The sequence below is a fragment of the Apodemus sylvaticus genome, chromosome 3, assembly GCF_947179515.1.
Source record: "Apodemus sylvaticus chromosome 3, mApoSyl1.1, whole genome shotgun sequence".
NCBI classification, from domain to species: domain Eukaryota; kingdom Metazoa; phylum Chordata; class Mammalia; order Rodentia; family Muridae; genus Apodemus; species Apodemus sylvaticus.
This window is the reverse complement of record NC_067474.1, coordinates 136,123,982-136,143,994: the sequence shown is the minus strand read 5'-3', so window position 1 is coordinate 136,143,994 and position 20,013 is coordinate 136,123,982.

Sequence of the window (20,013 nt, the reverse complement as noted above, 5' to 3'; positions counted from 1 at the left end):
CTTATTTATACTATTTGTCTTCCTAAGTTGTAAGAATCTTTTGTATCTCTGGACGTTGAATTCACATACATATTATACAACTATTGTCCTTTAAACTGGAAGCTGGGCTCATCATCTAGCTTCCAGTTCCTTATACTGTAGGCTGATATCCAATGTGGGGTTATCATACTGAATGTGTGACTTAAGACATATGTGCCAGCAGCATTCTAAACACAAAATAAACAAACATTAGTTAAAAATCAAGAGTGACTCAAAGACTGTCCTACCTAGGGATTCATCCTATAAACAGTCACCAAACTCTGACACTAAGACAAGAAGCATATACCAAAAGGAGCATGCCATGGTTGTCTCTGGAGGGGCCCTGCCAGGGACTTACAAATACAGAGGCAGAAACTAGCAATCAACTACTGGAGTGGGTGTGGGATCCCCAATGGAGGAGCTGGAAGGTGGTCCTGAGGAGTTGAAGGGGTTTATAGACCCATGGGAAGAACAATGACTTCGGCCACCCAGATGCCCCAAGACCTCCCAGGGACTGAACCTTTAACCAAGGGGCACACATGGTTCCAGCCAAAAATGTGGCAGAGGAAGGCCTTGTTGAGCACCAGTGGGAGGAGTGGTCCTTGGTCAGGTAAAGGCTCATTAGAGGCCCCAACAAAGCGAAATCAAATGGGGGGAGGTGAGAGTGGGTCAGGTGGAGGGGCATATAGGTGGAGGGAGGGATGGGAGGAGGGGCTTGGGGTCTTTGTGGAGAGGGAAAATCAGGAAAGATTTTACCATTGGCAATGTAAATGAAAACAATATTCAATTTAAAAAAAAAAAAAGAAAGAAAAAATCAAGCATGAAGTGAATCAAGTTGAATCAGCCGTGTGTGCATCTCTGACTCCACTGTAAACTTGGGTCTAAACACCAACATTTTTACTTTACAATATACATGGTGTCGTATCAGGAATGTCAAGAAATGCTCTAGAACAAAAAGAAGCAAATACACCCAAGACGAGTAGACAGCAGAAAATTTTCAAACTCAGGGCTGAAAACAATCAAGTAGAAACAAAAAGAACTATACAGAGAATCAACAAAACTAGAAGTTGGTACTTTGAGAAAATCAGCAAGATAGATAACCCCTTAGCCAAACTAACTAGAGGGCACAGAGACAGTGTCCAAATCAACAAAATCAAAAATAAGGGAAGCATAACAACAGAGACAGAGGTAACTCAAAAAATCATCAGATCCTACTACAAAAGCCTACACTCTACAAAACTGGAAAATCTAGATGAAATGGATGGTTTTCTAGAAAGATACCAGGTACCAAAGTTAAATCAGGATCAGATAAACCATCTGAGCAGTCCCATAACCCCTAAGGAAATAGAAGCATTCATTAAAAGTCTCCAACCAAAAAAAGCCCAGTGCCAAATGTTTTTAGTGCAGAATTCTTTCAGAATTTCAAAGAAGACCTAATACCAATACTTCTCAAACTATTCCATAAAATAGAAATGGAAGGAACACAACCTAATTTGTTTCTTGAAACTACAGTTGTGCTGATACCTAAACCACACAAAAACCCAACAAAGAAAGAGAACTTCTATTGTGGATGGGCTTGGTGCTGTTCTTGTGAACCAATCCCCTAATGAATAAAGAAGTCAAACACTGGGCAAGTAGAAGGTACTTCCAGGTTAGACAGAGGAAGAGAGGAAGAAGATAGGAATAGCATGAGGACAAGATGTAATTACGAGTGACTCCTGGTTTCAATGGAGGATCACCACTAGAGGATTTAGATTTAATAATGCTAATAAGGCTAGGATTTTAGTTGTTGTGCAAAGTGATTGAGTTAACATCGGTTCTGAACTAAGTTTGTGTTGTGTTTTCCTTCACATGGCAGCTCAAGATAGAAAGGTAACTCAGGAAAGCATGGGTTTGCCTGGGATGCACCACAAAGGCCATGGGGGCAGTGAAGCATGGGGCTGGCATGGTTCATCAGTGGGAGCCTAGCAAGCTGGGTGGAGAAATTTTGGAGCTCTGAATCACAATCTCTATGAGGTAAAAACAGGTCGGCCATTGCCAGCCAGTGCATGGCAGGCCAGGCAACCAGAAGTGGCACAGAAAGTTCATCTATCATTTTTCTGTAATATTTCTCACAACAAACTTTGGAGTAATTTCTTTTATGAATAGTGATGCAAAAATATTCGATAAAATTCTCTCAAACTGAATCCAAGAACACAGCCTCACACATTTATAATATGCATTTACCAAAGGGTTAAAATCCCAGGTTCCCCTCTGCAAAACCCCTATCCCACCTGCCCCCTCCTGCTTCTATGAGGGTGCTCCTCCACACACACACCCACTCCCACCTCACCTCCCTAGCATTCCCCATTTATAACTTTCAATTACCATTTATAACTTTGAATACCTTGTATGTGAAATATTTATTTTTTGTATTTTTTAATTGAATATGATCGTCATTTATATTTCAAATGGTAAAACATTTCCCGGTTTCCCCCCTCCTTAAAAACCCCCATGCCCTGCCTCCAAGTATATGCCCCTCCATCCAAACCATTCCCACCCCACCCCCCCCCTTGATTTTCCTTTTCTGGGGCATCTATTGAGCCTTCACCTGACCAAGGACCACTCCTCCCACTGATGCCTGACAAGGCCTTCCTCTGCCACATTTTTGGCTGGAACCATGTGTACTCCTTAGTTGATGGTTTAGTCCCTGGGAATCTGGATGGCCTACATCATTGTTCTTACCATGGGGCTGTAAACACCTTCAGCTCCTCCAGACCACCCCCCAACTCCTCCATTGGGGACCCCACACCCAAACCAATGGTTGGCTGCAGGCATCTGCCTCTGTATGTGTAAGGCTCTGGCAGGACCCTTCCGGAGACAACCATGGCATGTTCCTTTTGGTATGCAATCCTTGTCATCCATAATAGTGTTGGGGTTTGGTGATGGTTTATAGCATGAATCCCCAGGTAGGGCAGTCTCTGGGTGGGTCTTACTTCAATCTCTGCTCCACACTTTGTCTCCTTTATTGCTCCTGTGAGTATTTTGTTCCCTTTCTCAGAGGAACCCAAGCACCCTCCCTGAAGCCCTTCTTCCTGAGCTTCCTGTGGTCTATAAACTGTAACTTGTTTATTTTGAGCTTTTGGACTAACATCTGCTTATTAGTGAGTGCATACCATGTGCGTTCTTTTGTGACTGGGTTACCTCGCTCGGGATGACACGTTCTAATTCTATCCATTTACCTAAGAATTTCATGAATTTACTGTTTTTAATAGCTGAATAGTACTCCATTGTATATACATACCACAGTTTCTGTATCCATTCCTCTGTTAAAGGACATCTGGGTTTTTCCAGCTTCTGGCTATTATAAATAAGGCAGCTATGAACATAGTGGAGCATGTGTCCTTATTACATGTAGGAGCATCTTCTGGGTTTATGCCCAGGAGTAGCATAGCTGGATCCTCAGGTAGTAGTATTATGTCTAATTTTCTGAGGAATCGCCAAACTGATTTCCAGAGTGGTTTTACCAGCTTGCAATCCCACCAACAATGGAGAAGTGTTCTTCTTTCCTCACATCCTCCAGCAGCTGCCTGAGGTTTTCATCTTAGCCATTCTGACTGGTAGGAGGTGGGAGCTCAGAGCTGTTTTGATTTGCATTTCCCTGACAACTATGGATACTGAACATTTCTTTAGGTGCTTTAGAGCCATTCAAGTTTCCTCAGTTGAGAATTCCCTGTACTCCATTTTTTTTAACAATTTTTTTTACTCGATATATATTTTTTTCTGTTTTTTTTTTCTTTTTTTTTCATTCTTTTTTTTTATTCGATATAATTTATTTACATTTCAAATGATTTCCCCTTTTCTAGCCCCCCCCCACTCCCCGAAAGTCCCGTAAGCTCCCTTCTCTTCCCCTGTCCTCCCTCCCACCCCTTCCCAGTTCCCCGTTCTGGTTTTGCCAAATACTGTTTCACTGAGTCTTTCCAGAACCAGGGACCACTCCTGCTTTCTTCTTGTATCTCATTTGATGTGTGGATTATGTTTTGGGTATTCCAGCTTTCTAGGTTAATAACCACTTATTAGTGAGTGCATACCATGATTCACCTTTTGAGTCTGGGTTACCTCACTTAGTATGATGTTCTCTAGCTCCATCCATTTGCCTAAGAATTTCATGAATTCATTGTTTCTAATGGCTGAATAGTACTCCATTGTGTAGATATACCACATTTTTTGTATCCACTCTTCTGTTGAGGGATACCTGGGTTCTTTCCAGCATCTGGCAATTATAAATAGGGCTGCTATGAACATAGTAGAGCATGTATCCTTATTACATGGTGGGGAATCCTCTGGGTATATGCCCAGGAGTGGTATAGCAGGATCTTCTGGAAGTGAGGTGCCCAGTTTTCGGAGGAACCGCCAGACTGCTTTCCAGAGTGGTTGTACCAATTTGCAACCCCACCAGCAGTGGAGGAGTGTTCCTCTTTCTCCGCACCCTCTCCAACACCTGCTGTCTCCTGAATTTTTAATCTTAGCCATTCTGACTGGTGAAAATCTGGGGGAATCAGTATCCCTGACCTCAAGCAATACTACAGAGCAATAGTGTTAAAAACTGCATGGTATTGGTACAGTGACAGGCAGGAGGATCAATGGAACAGGATTGAAGATCCAGAAATGAACCCACACACCTATGGCCACTTGATCCTCGACAAAGAGGCTGAAAACATCCAATGGAAAAAAGATAGCCTTTTCAACAAATGGTGCTGGTTCAACTGGAGGTCAGCATGCAGAAGAATGCGAATTGATCCATCCTTGTCTCCTTGTACTAAGCTCAAATCCAAATGGATCAAGGACCTCCACATAAAGCCAGACACTCTGAAGCTAATAGAAAAGAAACTGGGGAAGACCCTTGAGGACATCGGTACAGGGAGAAAGTTTCTGAACAGAACACCAATAGCGTATGCTCTAAGAGCAAGAATTGACAAATGGGACCTCATAAGGTTACAGAGTTTCTGTAAGGCAAAGGACACCATCAAGAGGACAGATCGGCAACCAACAAATTGGGAAAAGATCTTCACCAATCCTACATCAGATAGAGGGCTAATATCCAATATATATAAAGAACTCAAGAAGTTAGACTCCAGAAAACCGAACAACCCTATTAAAAAATGGGGTACAGAGTTAAACAAAGAATTCTCACCTGAAGAACTTCGGATGGCGGAGAAGCATCTTAAAAAATGCTCAACTTCATTAGTCATTAGGGAAATGCAAATCGATATATTTTTTATTTACATTTCAAATGATTTCCCCTTTTCTAGCCCCCCACTCCCCAAAAGTCCCATAAGCCCCCTTCTCTCCCCCTGTCCTCCCACCCACCCCTTCCCACTTCCCCATTCTGGTTTTGCCAAATACTGCTTCACTGAGTCTTTCCAGAACAAGGGGCCACTCCTCCTTTCTTCTTATACCTCATTTGATGTGTGGATTATGTTTTGGGTATTCCAATTTTCTAGGTTAATATCCACTTATTAGTGAGTGCATACCATGATTCACCTTTTGAGTCTGGGTTACCTCACTTAGTTTGATGTTCTCTAGCTCCAGCCATTTGCTAATAATTTCATGAATTCATTGTTTCTAATGGCTGAATAGTACTCCATTGTGTAGATATACCACATTTTTTGCATCCACTCTTCTGTTGAGGGATACCTGGGTTCTTTCCAGCATCTGGCAATTATAAATAGGGCTGCTATGAACATAGTAGAGCATGTATCCTTATTACATGGTGGGGAATCCTCTGGGTATATGCCCAGGAGTGGTATAGCAGGATCTTCTGGAAGTGAGGTGCCCAGTTTTTGGAGGAACCGCCAGACTGATTTCCAGAGTGGTTGTACCAATTTGCAACCCCACCAGCAGTGGAGGGGTGTTCCTCTTTCTCCACATCCTTGCCAACACCTGCTGTCTCCTGAATTTTTAATCTTAGCCATTCTGACTGGTGTAAGGTGAAATCTCACACAGAAGGACACTTCTTGCTGGTCAAAGGAAAAATCCACCAAGAAGAACTTTCAATTCTGAACATCTATGCGCCAAATGCAAGGGCACCCTCATTCGTAAAAGAAACTTTACTAAATCTCAAAGCACACATTGCACCTAACACAATAATTGTGGGGGACTTCAACACTCCACTCTCCTCAATGGACCGATCAGGAAAACAGAAACTAAACAGGGACACAGTAAAACTAATTGAAGCTTTGGACCAATTGGATTTGACTGATATCTATAGAACATTTCACCATAAAGCAAAAGAATATACCTTTTTCTCAGCACCTCATGGTTCCTTCTCCAAAATCGACCATATAATTGGTCACAAGACATACCTCAACAAATATAAGAAGATCGAACTAATCCCATGCCTCTTATCAGATCACTATGGAGTAAGAGTGGTTTTCAATAGCAACAAAAACAACAGAAAGCCCTGTACTCCATTTTTAATAGGTTTATTTGACTCTCTGGAGACTAACTTCTTGAATTCTTTGTATACATTGGATATTAACTGTCTATTATACGTAGGATTGGTAAAGATCTTTTCCCAATTTGTTGGTTGCCTTTTTGTCCTACTGACAGTGTACTTTGCCTTACAGAAGCTTTGCAATTTTGTAAGGTCCCATTTGTGGATTCTTGTTCTTAGAGCTTAGGCCATCAGTGCTCTCTTCAGGAACTTTTCCCCTGTGCCCACATGCTCTTCCCTATTTTTTTTCTATTAGTTTCAGTGTATCTGGTTTTATGTGGAGGTCCTTGATCCACGTGGGCTTGTGCTTTGTACATGGAGATAAGAATGGGTCAAATTGCATTCTTCTGCATGCTAACCACCAGTTGAAGCAGCAGCATTTGTTGATAATGCTGTCATTTTTCCATTGGATGGTTTTAGCTCCTTTGTCAAAGATCAAGTGACCAACCGTAGGTGTATGAGTTCATTTCTGGGTCTTCAATTCTATTCCATTGATCTACCTGCCTGTCATTGTACCAATACCTTTCAGTCTTTACCACTATTGCTATGTAATACAGTTCGAGGTACAGATGGTGATTTTACCAGAAGTTGTTTTATTGTTGAGAACAGTTTTTGCTCTCCTGGGTTTTTTGTTACTTCACATGAATTTGAGAATTGCTCTTTTTTTTAATTATTTTATTTATTGAAAAGGGAAGTAAAGGGAAGTAAAAACACTTTATGATAACATTAAAGATTTACATGGAAAATATTTCAGATAAACATGTTAACATTGACAATTTTCATGGAAAATTAAGGAGTAAAGTGGTAGAAATGTAAAACATTGCTAAATTATTTGAAATATGGGATAGAAACATTTTATGATAGAATTGAAGATTTACATGGAAAATATTTCTGATAAAATTGTAGAAAACTGTAGAAAAACATGTTAGAATTGTAGATTATCATGGAAATTTTATATAAATAAAATAATGGTAGGCATAAAAGTATTCCTAAGTTGATTAAAGTGGAATTATAAACATTTTCTTATAAACTTGAGGATTTATATGGAAAATATTTCTGATATAATTATAGAAATATATAGAAAAACATGTTAAAATTAAAGATTATCATGGAAATTATATAGATAAAATGATATAAAGATTATTCTAAATTGATTGAAGGTGGAATTATAAACATTTTCAGATAAAATTGAAGATTTACATGGAAAATATTTCTGGGAAAATTCAAGAAATAAATAGACAAACACATTAAAATTGACTATTTCAGGGAAAATTTTACATAAAGAATGGTTGATGTAAAAACTCTTTCTAAATTAATTGAAGGTGGAAATAGAAACATTTGTGATAAAATCAAAGATTTACATTGAAAATATCTCTGATAAAATAGAGGAAGTACATAGAATGACTTAAAATAGTTACAAATAGTATATAGTATATATATATAGTATACATAGTATATATAGTATACATAGTATATAATATATATGTATATATAGTATATATAGTATATAAAGACTTATATAGAAAGAATTAAAATTGAAGATTATCATGAAAAATAATGCAATGCAGGTAAAATGGTAGACATAAAAGAAATTACTAAATTAAAAGAAGAATTGCAAACATTTTCTGATAAAATTGAAGGTTTATATGAGAAATATTTCATTAGTCTTTGTCTTTTTATTGGGGAGTTGAAACCCTTGTTGTTAAGAGATATTAGGGAATAGTGATTGTTACCTCCTGTTATTTTTTATGTTATTTTTATGTTTGTGTGGGTATTCTTCTTTTAGGTTTGTTGGAAGAAGATTACTTCCTTGCTTTTTCTAGGGTGTAGTTTCCCTCCTTGTGTTGGCAATTTCCATCAATTATCCTTTGTAGGGCTGGATTTGTGGACAGATATTGTGCAAATTTGGTTTTATCATGGAATATCTTGGTTTCTCTATCTATGATGATTGAGAGTTTTGCTGGGTATAGTAGCCTGGGTTGGCATTTTTGTTCTCTTAGAGTCTGTATGAGGTCTGCCTAGGATCTTCTAGCTTTCATCATCTCTAGTGAGAAGTCTGGTGTGATTCTGATAGGTCTGCCTTTATAAGTTACTTGCCCTTTTTTCTTACTGCTTTTAATATTCTTTGTTTAGTGAATTTGGTGCTTTGATTATTATGTGCCAGGAGGATTTTCTGTTCTGGCACAGTTTGTTTGGAGTTCTGAAGGCTTCTTGTACATTCATGGGCATCTTTTTCTCTAGGTTAGGGAAGTTTCCTTCTACAATTTCATTGAAGATATATACTGGTCCTTTAAGATGTAAATCCCCGTTCTCTTCTATACCTATAATCCTTAGATTTGGTCTTCTTATTGTGTCCTGGAGTTCCTGGATGTTTTGGGTTGCAAACTTTTTGCATTTTGCATTTTCTTTAACTGTTGAGTCCATGGTTTCTATGGTATCTTCAGCATCTGAGATTCTTTCTTCTATCTCTTGTATCCTGTCGTTGATGCTTGCATCTATGACTCCTGGATTCTTTCCAAGGTTTTCTTTCTCCAGAGATGTCTCACTTTGTGATTTCTTTATTGTTTCTACTTCCACTTTTAGATCCTGGATGGTTTTGTTCAGTTACTTCACTTGGTTGTCTGTGTTTTCCTGTAATTCTTTAAGGGATTTTTGTGTTTCTTCTTTAAGGGCTTCTGCCTGTTGACCCATGATCTCCTGTATGTATTTCTTTAAGAGATTTTTGTGTTTCCTCTTTAAGGGCTTTTACCTGTTGACCGATGTTCTCCTGTATTTCTTTAAGGGAGTTACTTAAGTCTTTCTTGAAGTCTTCTATCAGCATCATGAGATAGGATATTAAATCCAACTCTTGCTTTTCCAGTGTGTTGGGGTATCTGGAACTTGCTGTGGTGGGAGAACTGGGTTCTGATGTTGCCATGTGGCCTTGGTTTCTGTTGGTAGGGTTCTTGTGCTTGCCTTTCACCATCTGGTGCTAGTTGTTATTATAGTCTCTGGCTGGAGTTTGTTCCTCCTGTGGGCCTGTAAGCATGTGTCCTTACTCCTCTGAGCTCAAAAGTGAAATCACTGCTGGGAGATCTGTCTCTCCTGGCAGGCTATGCACAGAAAGCTATGGAGTTTCCGGGCTCCCCAGTGCAAATGGCAGAGGGCAGAAAGACTTCCATCCCAGCTGCTCCACTGATCTTAGGCCCTGTGTGATCCTAGTTGGGTCCCCTCCAGAGCGAAGGTGTAGATCTCACCTCTGCACTCAAAATTAAAAGCCTGCTGGCAGATCACTCCCTTTTGGCAGGCTATGCACAGAAGGCTGTGGAGTCTCATGGATCCCTGGTGCAAATGGCGGCGGGCAGAAAGACTTCAGTCTCAGTTGCTCCACTGATCCTAGAATTGTACTTTCTAACTCTATGAAGAATTGAGCTGGGATTTTGATGGGGATTGCATTGAATCTGTAGATTGCTTTTAGCAAGATGGCCATTTTTACTATATTAATACTGCCAATCCACAAGCATGGGAGATCTTTCAATCTTCTGTGGTCTTCTTCAATTTCTTTCTTCAGAGAAATGAAGTTCTTATACAGATCTTTCACTTGTTTGGTTAGAGTCACACAAAGATACTTTACATTCTTTATGACTATTATGAAGGGTGTTGTTTCCCTAATTTCTTTCTTAGCCTGTTTATACTTTGAGTATAGGAAGGCTACTGATTTGTTTGAATTAATTTTATATCTGGACACTTTGCTGAAGTTGTATATCTGTTGTAGGAGTTCTCGGTTGAGTTTCTGGGGTCATTTAAGTATACTATCATATCATCTGCAAATAGTGATAGTTTGACTTCTTCCTTTCCAATTTGTATCCTTTGACCTTTTGTCGTATAATTGCTCTGGCTAGGACTTTGAGTACTATATTGAGCAGGTAGGGAGAGAGTGGACAGCCTTGTCTAGTCCCCAATTTCAGTGGGATTCCTTCAAGTTTCTCTCCATTTAGTTTGATGTTAGCTACTCGTTTGCTGTTTATTGCTTTTACTATATTTAGCTGTAGGCCTTGAATTCCTTATCTTTTCAAGCCTTTCAACTAGAAAGGATGCTGAGTTTTGTCAAATGCTTTTTCAGCATCTAATGAAATGACCATGTGGTGTTTTTTCTTTGAGTTTGTTTATGTAGTGGATAACATTGATGGATTTCCTTATATTAAACCATCCCTGCATCCCTGGAATGAAGCCTATTGATAGCGGTGAATGATCATTTTGATGTGTTCTTGGATTATATTTGAGAGAATTTTATTGATTAATTTTGCATTGATATTCATAAGGGAAATTGGTCTAAAGTTCTCTTTCTTTGTTGGGTCTTTATGTGGTTTAGGTATCAGCATAATTGTGGCTTCAAAGAACAAGTTGGGTAGTGTTCCTTCTGTTTCTATTTTCTGGAATAGTTTGAAGAGCATTGGTATGAGGTCTTATTGAAGTTCTGATAGAAGTCTTCACTAAAACCATCTCTTCCTGGGCTTTTATTAGGTTGGGAATATTTTAATGACTGCTTCTATTTCTTTAGGGGTTATGGGACTGTTTAGATGGCTAATCTGATCCTGATTTAACGTTGGTATTTGCTATCTGTCTAGAAAATTGTCCATTTCATCCAGATTTTTCAGTTGTGTTGAATATAAACTTTTGTAATAGGATCTGATTATTTTTTAATCTCCTCAGTTTCTGTTGTTATAGCTCCATTTTCATTTCTGATTTTGTTAATCTCGATACTATCTCTGTGCCCTCTGGTTAGTCTGGCTAAGGGTTTATCTATCTTATTGATTTTCTCAAAGAACCAGCTCCTGGTTTGGTTGATCCTTTGTATACTTCTTTTTGTTTCTACTTGGTTGATTTCAGGCCTGGGGTTCATTATTTCTTGTCGTCTACTCCTCTTGGGTGTATTAGCTTCTTTTTGTTCTAGAGCTTTCAGGTGTGCTGTTAAACTGATAGTGTGTGCTCTTTCCAGTTTCTTTTTGGAGGCACTCAGAGCTATGAGTTTTCTTCTTAGCACTGCTCTCATTGTGTCCCATAAGTTTGTGTATGTTGTACCTTCATTTAAATTATATTGTAAAAAGTCTTTTTTTATTTATTTCTTCCTTGACCGAGTTATCATTGTTGTTCAGCTTCCATGTGTATGTCAGCTTTCTGTTGTTTCTGTTGCTATTGAAGACCAGCCTTAATCCATAGTGATCTGTTAGGAGACATGGGATTATTTCAATCTTCTTATTTGACCTTTTGATCAAATCTTCTTGTATACCTGTTGAGGTCTGATTTGTGATGATTGTATGGTCAGTTTTGTGGAAGGTACCAGGACGTGCTGAGAAGAAGGTATATTCTTTTGATTTAGGATGGAATGTTCTATAGATATCTGTTAAATCCATTTGCTCCATACCTCTGTTAGTTTCACTGTGTCTCTGTTTATTTTGTGTTTCCCTGATCTGTCCATTCTTGAGAGTGGGTGTTGAAGTCTCCCACAATTGCTGTGTAAAGTTCAATGTGCGCTTTGAGCTTTAGTAAAGTTTCTTTTATGAATGTGGGTTCCCTTGCATTTGGAGCATAAATGATCAGAATTAAGAGTTTTTCTTGCTAGCTCTTTCCTTTGACATGTATGAAGTGTTCTTCCTTATCTTTTTTGATGACTTTTGGTTGTAAGTTGATTTTATCCAATATTCGAATGGTTACTCCAGCTTGTTTCTTGGGATCATTTGCTTGGAAAAATGTTTTTCATCCCTTTACTCTGAGGTAGTGTTTGTCTTTGATATTTAAGTGCAATTCCTGTATGCAGCAAAATGCTGGATCCTGTTTATATATCCATTCTGCTAATCTATGTATTTTTATTGGGGAAATGAGTCCACTGATGTTACGAGATATTAAGAAATTGTGATTTTTGCTTCCTCTTATTTTTGATGTTATTTTTATGTTTGTGTGGTTATCTTCTTTTGGGTTTCTTGAAAAAAGATTACTTTCTTGCTTTTTCTATGATGTAGTTTCCCTCCTTGTGTTAATGTTTCCATCTAATATCCTTTGTAGGGATGGATTTGTGGAAATATGTTGTGAAAATTTGGTTTTTTCATGGAATGTCTTGTTTTCTCCATCAATGGTAATTGAGAGTTTGGCTGGATATAGTAGTCTGGGCTGACATTTGTGTTCTCTGATGGTCTGTATGAGATCTTCCCAGGATCTTCTAGCTTTCACAGTCTCTGGTGAGAAGTCAGGTATAATTCTGATAGGTCTGCCTTTTATGTTACTTGATCTTCTTCCCTTACTATTTTTAATATTCTTTATTTGTTTTGTGATTTTGGTGTTTTGACTATTATGTGACAGGAGGAAATTCTCTTCTGGTTCAATTTATTTGGAGTTCTGTAGGCTTCTTGTATGTTTATGTGCATCTCTTTCTTTAGGTTAGGGAAGTTTTTTTCTATAATTTTGTTGAAGATATTTACTGGCCCTTTAAGTTGGGAATCTTCACATTCTTCTCTATTATCCTTAGGTTTGGTCTTTTAATTGTGTCCTGTATTTCCTGGATGTTTTGGGTTAGGAGCTTTTTGCCTTTTGCCTTTTCTTTAACTGTTGTGTCAATGTTTTTATGGTATCTTCTGCACCTGAGATTTTCTCTTCTATCTCTTGTTGGTGATGCTTGTATCTATGACTTTTGATCTCATGGGATAGATGTCTTTTAACTGCTTATTTACCTCCCTTAAATCTTGTATCAGCCAGAAGTCATTGGAATAAGGCTTCTTGACTGGAAGGAGATGAAGTTTCATGCTCGTTGGCAAGGGATCAGAATCCCTGGTTCCAAGAGCTGACTGATGCGTAGGATGATTTCTGTTCTGGTCTGTCTGGGCATTGGATATTGCCTGATTAGAATGAGGTGGCTCCAGACTTCAATTAGCCTAGAACTGAGATTTAGTTGAATGGGAAGGTCCTATTGGATTGTTTTCTGCCCAGACTTCAGGGACTACTGCCAAATCCAATGGAATAGATGGCCCATAGATGGGGATAGTTTAGGGAATAATTTGTATTCCTCTAAGGCCAAAGTCAGAAGATAGGTAAAACCACTCTTATCCAGCACTTTTACTCCTCTGTGCCAAATGGATTTAGGCTCCCATTTTGGTGAGGATGCCTCTTTCCAGCAGAGGGTATGCATGTCCAGGGAATACCATGAATAAGAGGGTTATCCATCCAACTCCCAAGTGTACCCTTTTTTCAGGTAGTCCATATCTCCAAGAAGATAGAAAATGGCCAACAGAAAGATTTGTCTTTACTGAAATGCATAGTACAGAAACAAAGTTCTGATACATACACAGACAGACTTTGAGGACTTGGAGAAATAGAAACACTTGTGCTAAGAGAGAGAGAGAGAGAGAGAGAGAGAGAGAGAGAGAGAGAGAGAGAGAGAGAGAGAAAGAAAGAAAGAAAGAAAGAAAGAAAGAAAGAAAGAAAGAAAGAAAGAAAGAAAGAAAGAAAGAAAGAAAGAAAGACTTGTGTGCTCTATTGGTGGAAATGTAACAATGCAACCCCTGGTAAAAAGTATGGCAATGCCAAAAAATTAACATGCAATTATCAAATAACTCAGCAGCTCCATTACTATCTTTGTACCCAAGAAAATTAAAAGATAATCCAGATAAAACCTTACAAAAATCTTTATAGTGGTGTTGCTGTTTATACAAGAACATAAAATCAAGTCAAATGCAAATTACTGGATAAATAAGCTGTGGTATATTCATACAATGGAATACTATTCACCCATGAAGAGGAATGAAGTGCTGATATATGGTACATGTACCTCAAAGTATGTTCTGTATAATAACCCTATACAAAAGACATAATTATGTGATGCCTTTAACCTGCTATGTCCTAAAAAAAAAGACACCGCACAAGCAAAAAAAGGTTGTTACAGGTTATTAGAAGTAAGAGAAGGGGAAAGTAAACAATAACTTAACTCAGATGGGGGGAGGGTTTCCTGGGTGTAGACAAATTCTGAACCTGTACAGAAATCACAGTTGTCTGAGCTTGTGAACAAACTCAACACTGCTAAATTGTGCGCTGAAAATTTTGAACCTGATGACTCATGAATTTCATCTCAACCATCACAAAAGAACAAAGGAACACTTGTTGCTCAGCTCTATTAGGTGTTAACAAGCTTTATGGAGCTGGAGAGTAGCTCCTCTGATACAGTTCTTGCCCAGCCTGCACTAGGCACTGTGTAGGACCGTGTAAACTTGACAAGGTGTGCACACATGTGGTCTCAGGACTTGAAAGGTAGAGAGAGGATGATTAGAAGTTTAAGATAATTCTAGATAGTTAGCAAAAGAAAGGTGGTGGGGAGGTGTGGTGACACAAATCTGTAATGTCATCAGTGGGAAGTAAAGCAGGAGCATTGCCAGGAGCAGGTTGAGAGACATAAGCAGGGCCTATCATAAACAAACTAATGTTGTATTCAGTTTTTGCCCCTACTTAATTTACAGGTTTTATCTTTGCCTATTACCTTTTTAAATATCATATACCCCATGATAACGTACAATTTTCTTTTCTTTATTTATTATTATTTCTTATTTATTTATTTATTCATTCATTCATTCATTTTTATTTTATGTACATTGGTGTTTGGCCTACATATATGTCTGTGTAAGGATGTCAGATCTCCTAGTATTGGATTTACAGACAATTGTGAGCTACCACCTAAGTGCTGGAAATTGAACTCAGAATTTCTGGAAGAACAGCTAATGTTCTTAAAACAATGAGCCATCTTTCCACTCCCAGTTTAGCCAATAGTTGCACTTGAACTTCAACCTCCCAAGATCTGTGTTTACAATCATGTGCTACAATGCTTGGTTAATTTCATTTTTGGTAGACAGTGTCTCATATAACCAAGGGTGTCCTTGATCTTAGTATATAGCCAAGGAAGACCTTTTCTTCCTTTTGCTTTCTCACTATTTTATTTGGATTTATTTTATTTTAAGTCGGAGTCAGACTGTGTAGCCAAGTTTGTTTTGGAGCTAACCAGGCTAGTCTCAAATCCCAAGTGATCCTCTTCTTTCACCTCCTGAGCCATCCTGGGCACCTGACAGAATCAATTAACACTCATAGCCCAAGGGGAACTTTGCTTGGGCCTTAGCCTGCCAGGCTTTTGCCTAGACTCAGGGCCTCAGCAGCTAGGCTAGCCTTGTGTGCACCAACCTGGTTGGGAGATAGGCTGCCCAGCAGAGTGACCAGCACTCAGAAAAGGTCCCACAGCAGCATAGACCATCAGCACTCACTGAAGGAGCAAACAGGCACCCCCCTGGTTCACACAGACAACCTGGGGCAAGGCATGCTAGGGCTGCAGGGACACCCAAGAGGAGGGCAACACATTAGCAATCTGTAACAGGGGAAACCCAGCCATCCAGTGTTGCAGAAATAGCCATATAGCCTCACAGGAGGCACAAATACTAGCCAGAGACAAGACCAACTAACGCCAGAAATAACAAGATGGCAAAGGGAAAACACAGGAACGCTACTAACAGAAACCTAGGCAATATAGCAGCATCTGAACCAAGCTCTCCAACATCAGCGAGCCCTGATTATGCAAAAACACAAGAAAAACAAGATTTGGATTTAAAATCACTGTTCATGATGCTGCTAGAAGAACACAAAAAGGACATTAATGAATATCTTAAAGAAATACAGGGGAACATGAATAAGCTAGAAACCGGTTAATGGAAACACAAAAATCACTTAAAGAAATTCAGGAGAATAAGGCTCAAGAGATAGAAGCCAATAAAGAAGAAACACAAAAAAAAACCTTAAAGAAATGCAGGAGAAAGTGAGTCAAACAGCAGAAGTCATGAAAGAGGAAACACAAAAGTCTCTTAAAGAATTACAGGAAAACACAAACAAGCAAGTGAAGGAGCTAAGCAAGACCATCCAGGATCTAAAATCAGAAGTAGAAACAACTAAGAAATCACAAAGGGAGACAACTTTGGAGATAGAAAACCTTAAGAAGAAATCAGGGGTCATAGATGCAAATATCAACAACAGAATACAAGAGATGGAAGAAAGAATCTCAGATGCCGAAGATACCATAGAAACCATTGATTCAACAGTCAAAAAAATGCAAAATGCAAAAAGCTTGTATCCCAGAACATCCAGGAAATCCAGGACACAATGAGAAGACCAAACCTAAGGATTATAGGTATAGATGAGAGTGAAGATTTACAACTTAAAGGACCAGCAAATATCTTCAACAAAATTATGGAAGAAAACTTTCCCAACTTAAAGAGAAAGATGCCCATGAATATACAAGAAGCCTATAGAACTCCAAACAGACTGGACCTGAGGAGAAATACCTCTCATCACATAATAATCAAAACCCCAAATGTACTAAACAAAGAAAGAATATTAAAGGCAGTAAGAGATAAAGGCCAAGTAACATATAAAGAAAGACCTATCAGAATCACACCAGACTTCTCACCAGAGACCATGAAAGCTAGAAGATCCTGGGCAGATCTCATGCAGACTCTAAGAGAACACAAATGTCAGCCAAGACTACTATAACCAGCAAAACTCTCAATCACAAGAGATGGCGAAACCAAGATATTCCATGACAAAACCAAATTTACACAATATCTTTCTACAAACCCAGCTCTACAAAGAATAATAGGAGGAAAACTCCAATACAAGGAGGGAAACGACACCCTGGAAAAAGTAAGATAGTTACCTTCTTTCATCAAACCCAAAAGAAGATAACCACTCAAATATAAAAATAACATCGAAAATGACAGGAAGTAATAATCACTACTACTTAATATCTCTTAACGTCAATGGACTCAACTCCCCAATAAAAAGACATAGACTAACAGACTGGATAAGGAAACAAGACCCTACATTTTGCTGCATACAGGAAACACACCTCATTGTCAAAGACAAAAACCACCTTAGAGTAAAAGGCTGGAAGACAATTTTACAAGCCAATGGTCTCAGGAAAAGGGCCGGAGTAGCCATTCTAATATCAGATAAAATTGATTTTCAACCTAAAGTCATCAAAACAGATACAGAAGGGCACTTCTTGCTGATCAAAGGAAAAATCCACCAAGAAGAACTTTCAATTCTGAACATCTATGCACCAAATGCAAGGGCACCCTCATTCGTAAAAGAAACTTTACTAAAGCTCAAAGCATACATTTCACCCAACACAATTATTGTGGGGTACTTCAACACTCCACTCTCCTCAATGGACCGATCAGGAAAACAGAAACTAAACAGGGATACAATAAAACTAATTGAAGCTTTGGACCAATTGGACTTGACTGATATTTATAGAGCATTCCACCCTAAAACAAAAGAATATACCTTTTTCTCAGCACCTCATGGTACCTTCTCCAAAATCGACCATATAATTGGTCCCAAGACAGTCCTCAACAAATATAAAAAGATCGAGCTAATTCCATGCCTCCTATCAGATCACTATGGAGTAAGAGTGGTCTTCAATGGCAACAAAAACGACAGAAGGCCCACAAACACATGGAGGCTGAACAATACTCTACTCAATGACACCTTGGCCAAAGAAGAAATAAAGAAAGAAATCAGAGACTTTTTAGAATTTAATGAAAATGAAGGCACAACATACCCAAATCTTTGGGACACAATGAAAGCAGTGCTAAGAGGAAAACTCATAGCACTGAGTGCCTCCAAAAAGAAAATGGAGAGTGCATACATTAGCAGCTTAAGGACACACCTGAAAGCCCTGGAACAAAAAGAACCCAATTCACCCAGGAGGAGTAGATGACAGGAAATCATCAAACTCAGGGCTAAAATCAGTCAAGTGGAAACAAAGAGAACCATACAAAGAATCAATGAATCCAGAAGCTGGGTTTTTTTTTTTTTTTGAGAAAATCAAAAAGATAGATAGACCCTTAGCCAGACTGACCAAAGGGCAGAAAGAAAGTATCCAAATTAACAAAATTAGAAATGAAAAGGGGGATATAACAACAGAAACTGAGGAAATTAAAAAAATCATCAGATCCTACTACAAAAGCCTATTCTCAACACAACTGGAGAATCTGGAGGAAATGGACAATTTCCTAGACAGATACCAAATACCAAAATTAAATCAGGACCAAATAGATCATCTAAGCACAAGCCTTAGAACTCCATATATTTTGCTTTCTTTTTTTTATTCGATATATTTTTTATTTACATGTCAAATGATTTTCCCTTTTCTGGCTCCCTACTCCCCAAAAGTCCCATAAGCCATCTTCTCTCCCCCCTTCCTCCATCCACCCCTTCCCATTTCCCTGTTCTGGTATTGCCCTATGTTGCTGCACTGAGCATTTCCAGAACCAGGGGCTACGCCTCCATTCTTCTTGGACATCATTTGATATGTGGATTATGACTTGGGTATTCCATGTTTCTAGGCTAATATCCACTTATTAGTGAGTGCATACCATGATTGATCTTTTGAGACTAGGTTGCCTCACTTAGTATGATATTCTCCAGCTCCATCCATTTGTCTAAGAATTTCATGAATTCATTGTTTCTAATGGCTGAATAGTACTCCATTGTGTATATAGACCACATTTTTTTGAATCCATTCCTTGATTGAGGGACACATGGGTTCTTTCCAGCTTCTGGCTACTATAAATAGGGCTGCTATGAACATAGTGGAGCATGTATCCTTATTATATGCTGGGGAATCATCTGGGTATATGCCCAGGAGTAGTATAGCAGGGTCCTCTGGAAGTGACATGCCCAGTTTTCTGAGGAACCACCAGACTGATTTCCACAGTGGATGTACCAATTTGCATTCCCACCAGCAGTGGAGGAGTGTTCATCTTTCTTCTCATCCTCACCAACACTTCCAGTCTCCTGAGTTTTTAATCTTAGCCATTCTGACTGATGTAAGGTGAAATCTCAGGGTTGTTTTGATTTGCCTTTCCCTAATGACTAATGATGTTGAGCATTTTTTAAGATGCTTCTCAGCCATCCGAAGTTCTTCAGGTGAAAATTCTTTGTTTAGATCTGTACCCCATTTTTAATAGGGTTATTTGGTTTTCTGGGGTCTAACTTCTTGAGTTCTTTGTATATATTGAATATTAGCCCTCTGTCAGATGTAGGGTTGGTGAAGATAATTGGTCACAAGAGAGACCTCAACAAATATAAGAAAATCGAACTAATCCCATGCCTCCTATCACATCACTATGGAGTAAGAGTGGTCTTCAGTAGCAACAAAAACAACAGAAAGCCCACATACACATGAAGGCTGAACAATACTTTACTCAATGATACCTTGGCCAAAGAAGAAATAAAGAAAGAAATCAAAGACTTTTTAGAATTTAACAAAAATGAAGGCACAGCATACCCAAATCTATGGGACACAATGAAAGCAGTGCTGAGAGGAAAACTCATAGCCCTGAGTTACTCCAAAAAGAAATGGGAGAGACATACACTAGCAACTTAATGGCACAACTGAAAGCTCTGGAACAAAAAGAAGCTAATTCATCCAGAAGGAGTAGAAGACAGGAAATCAT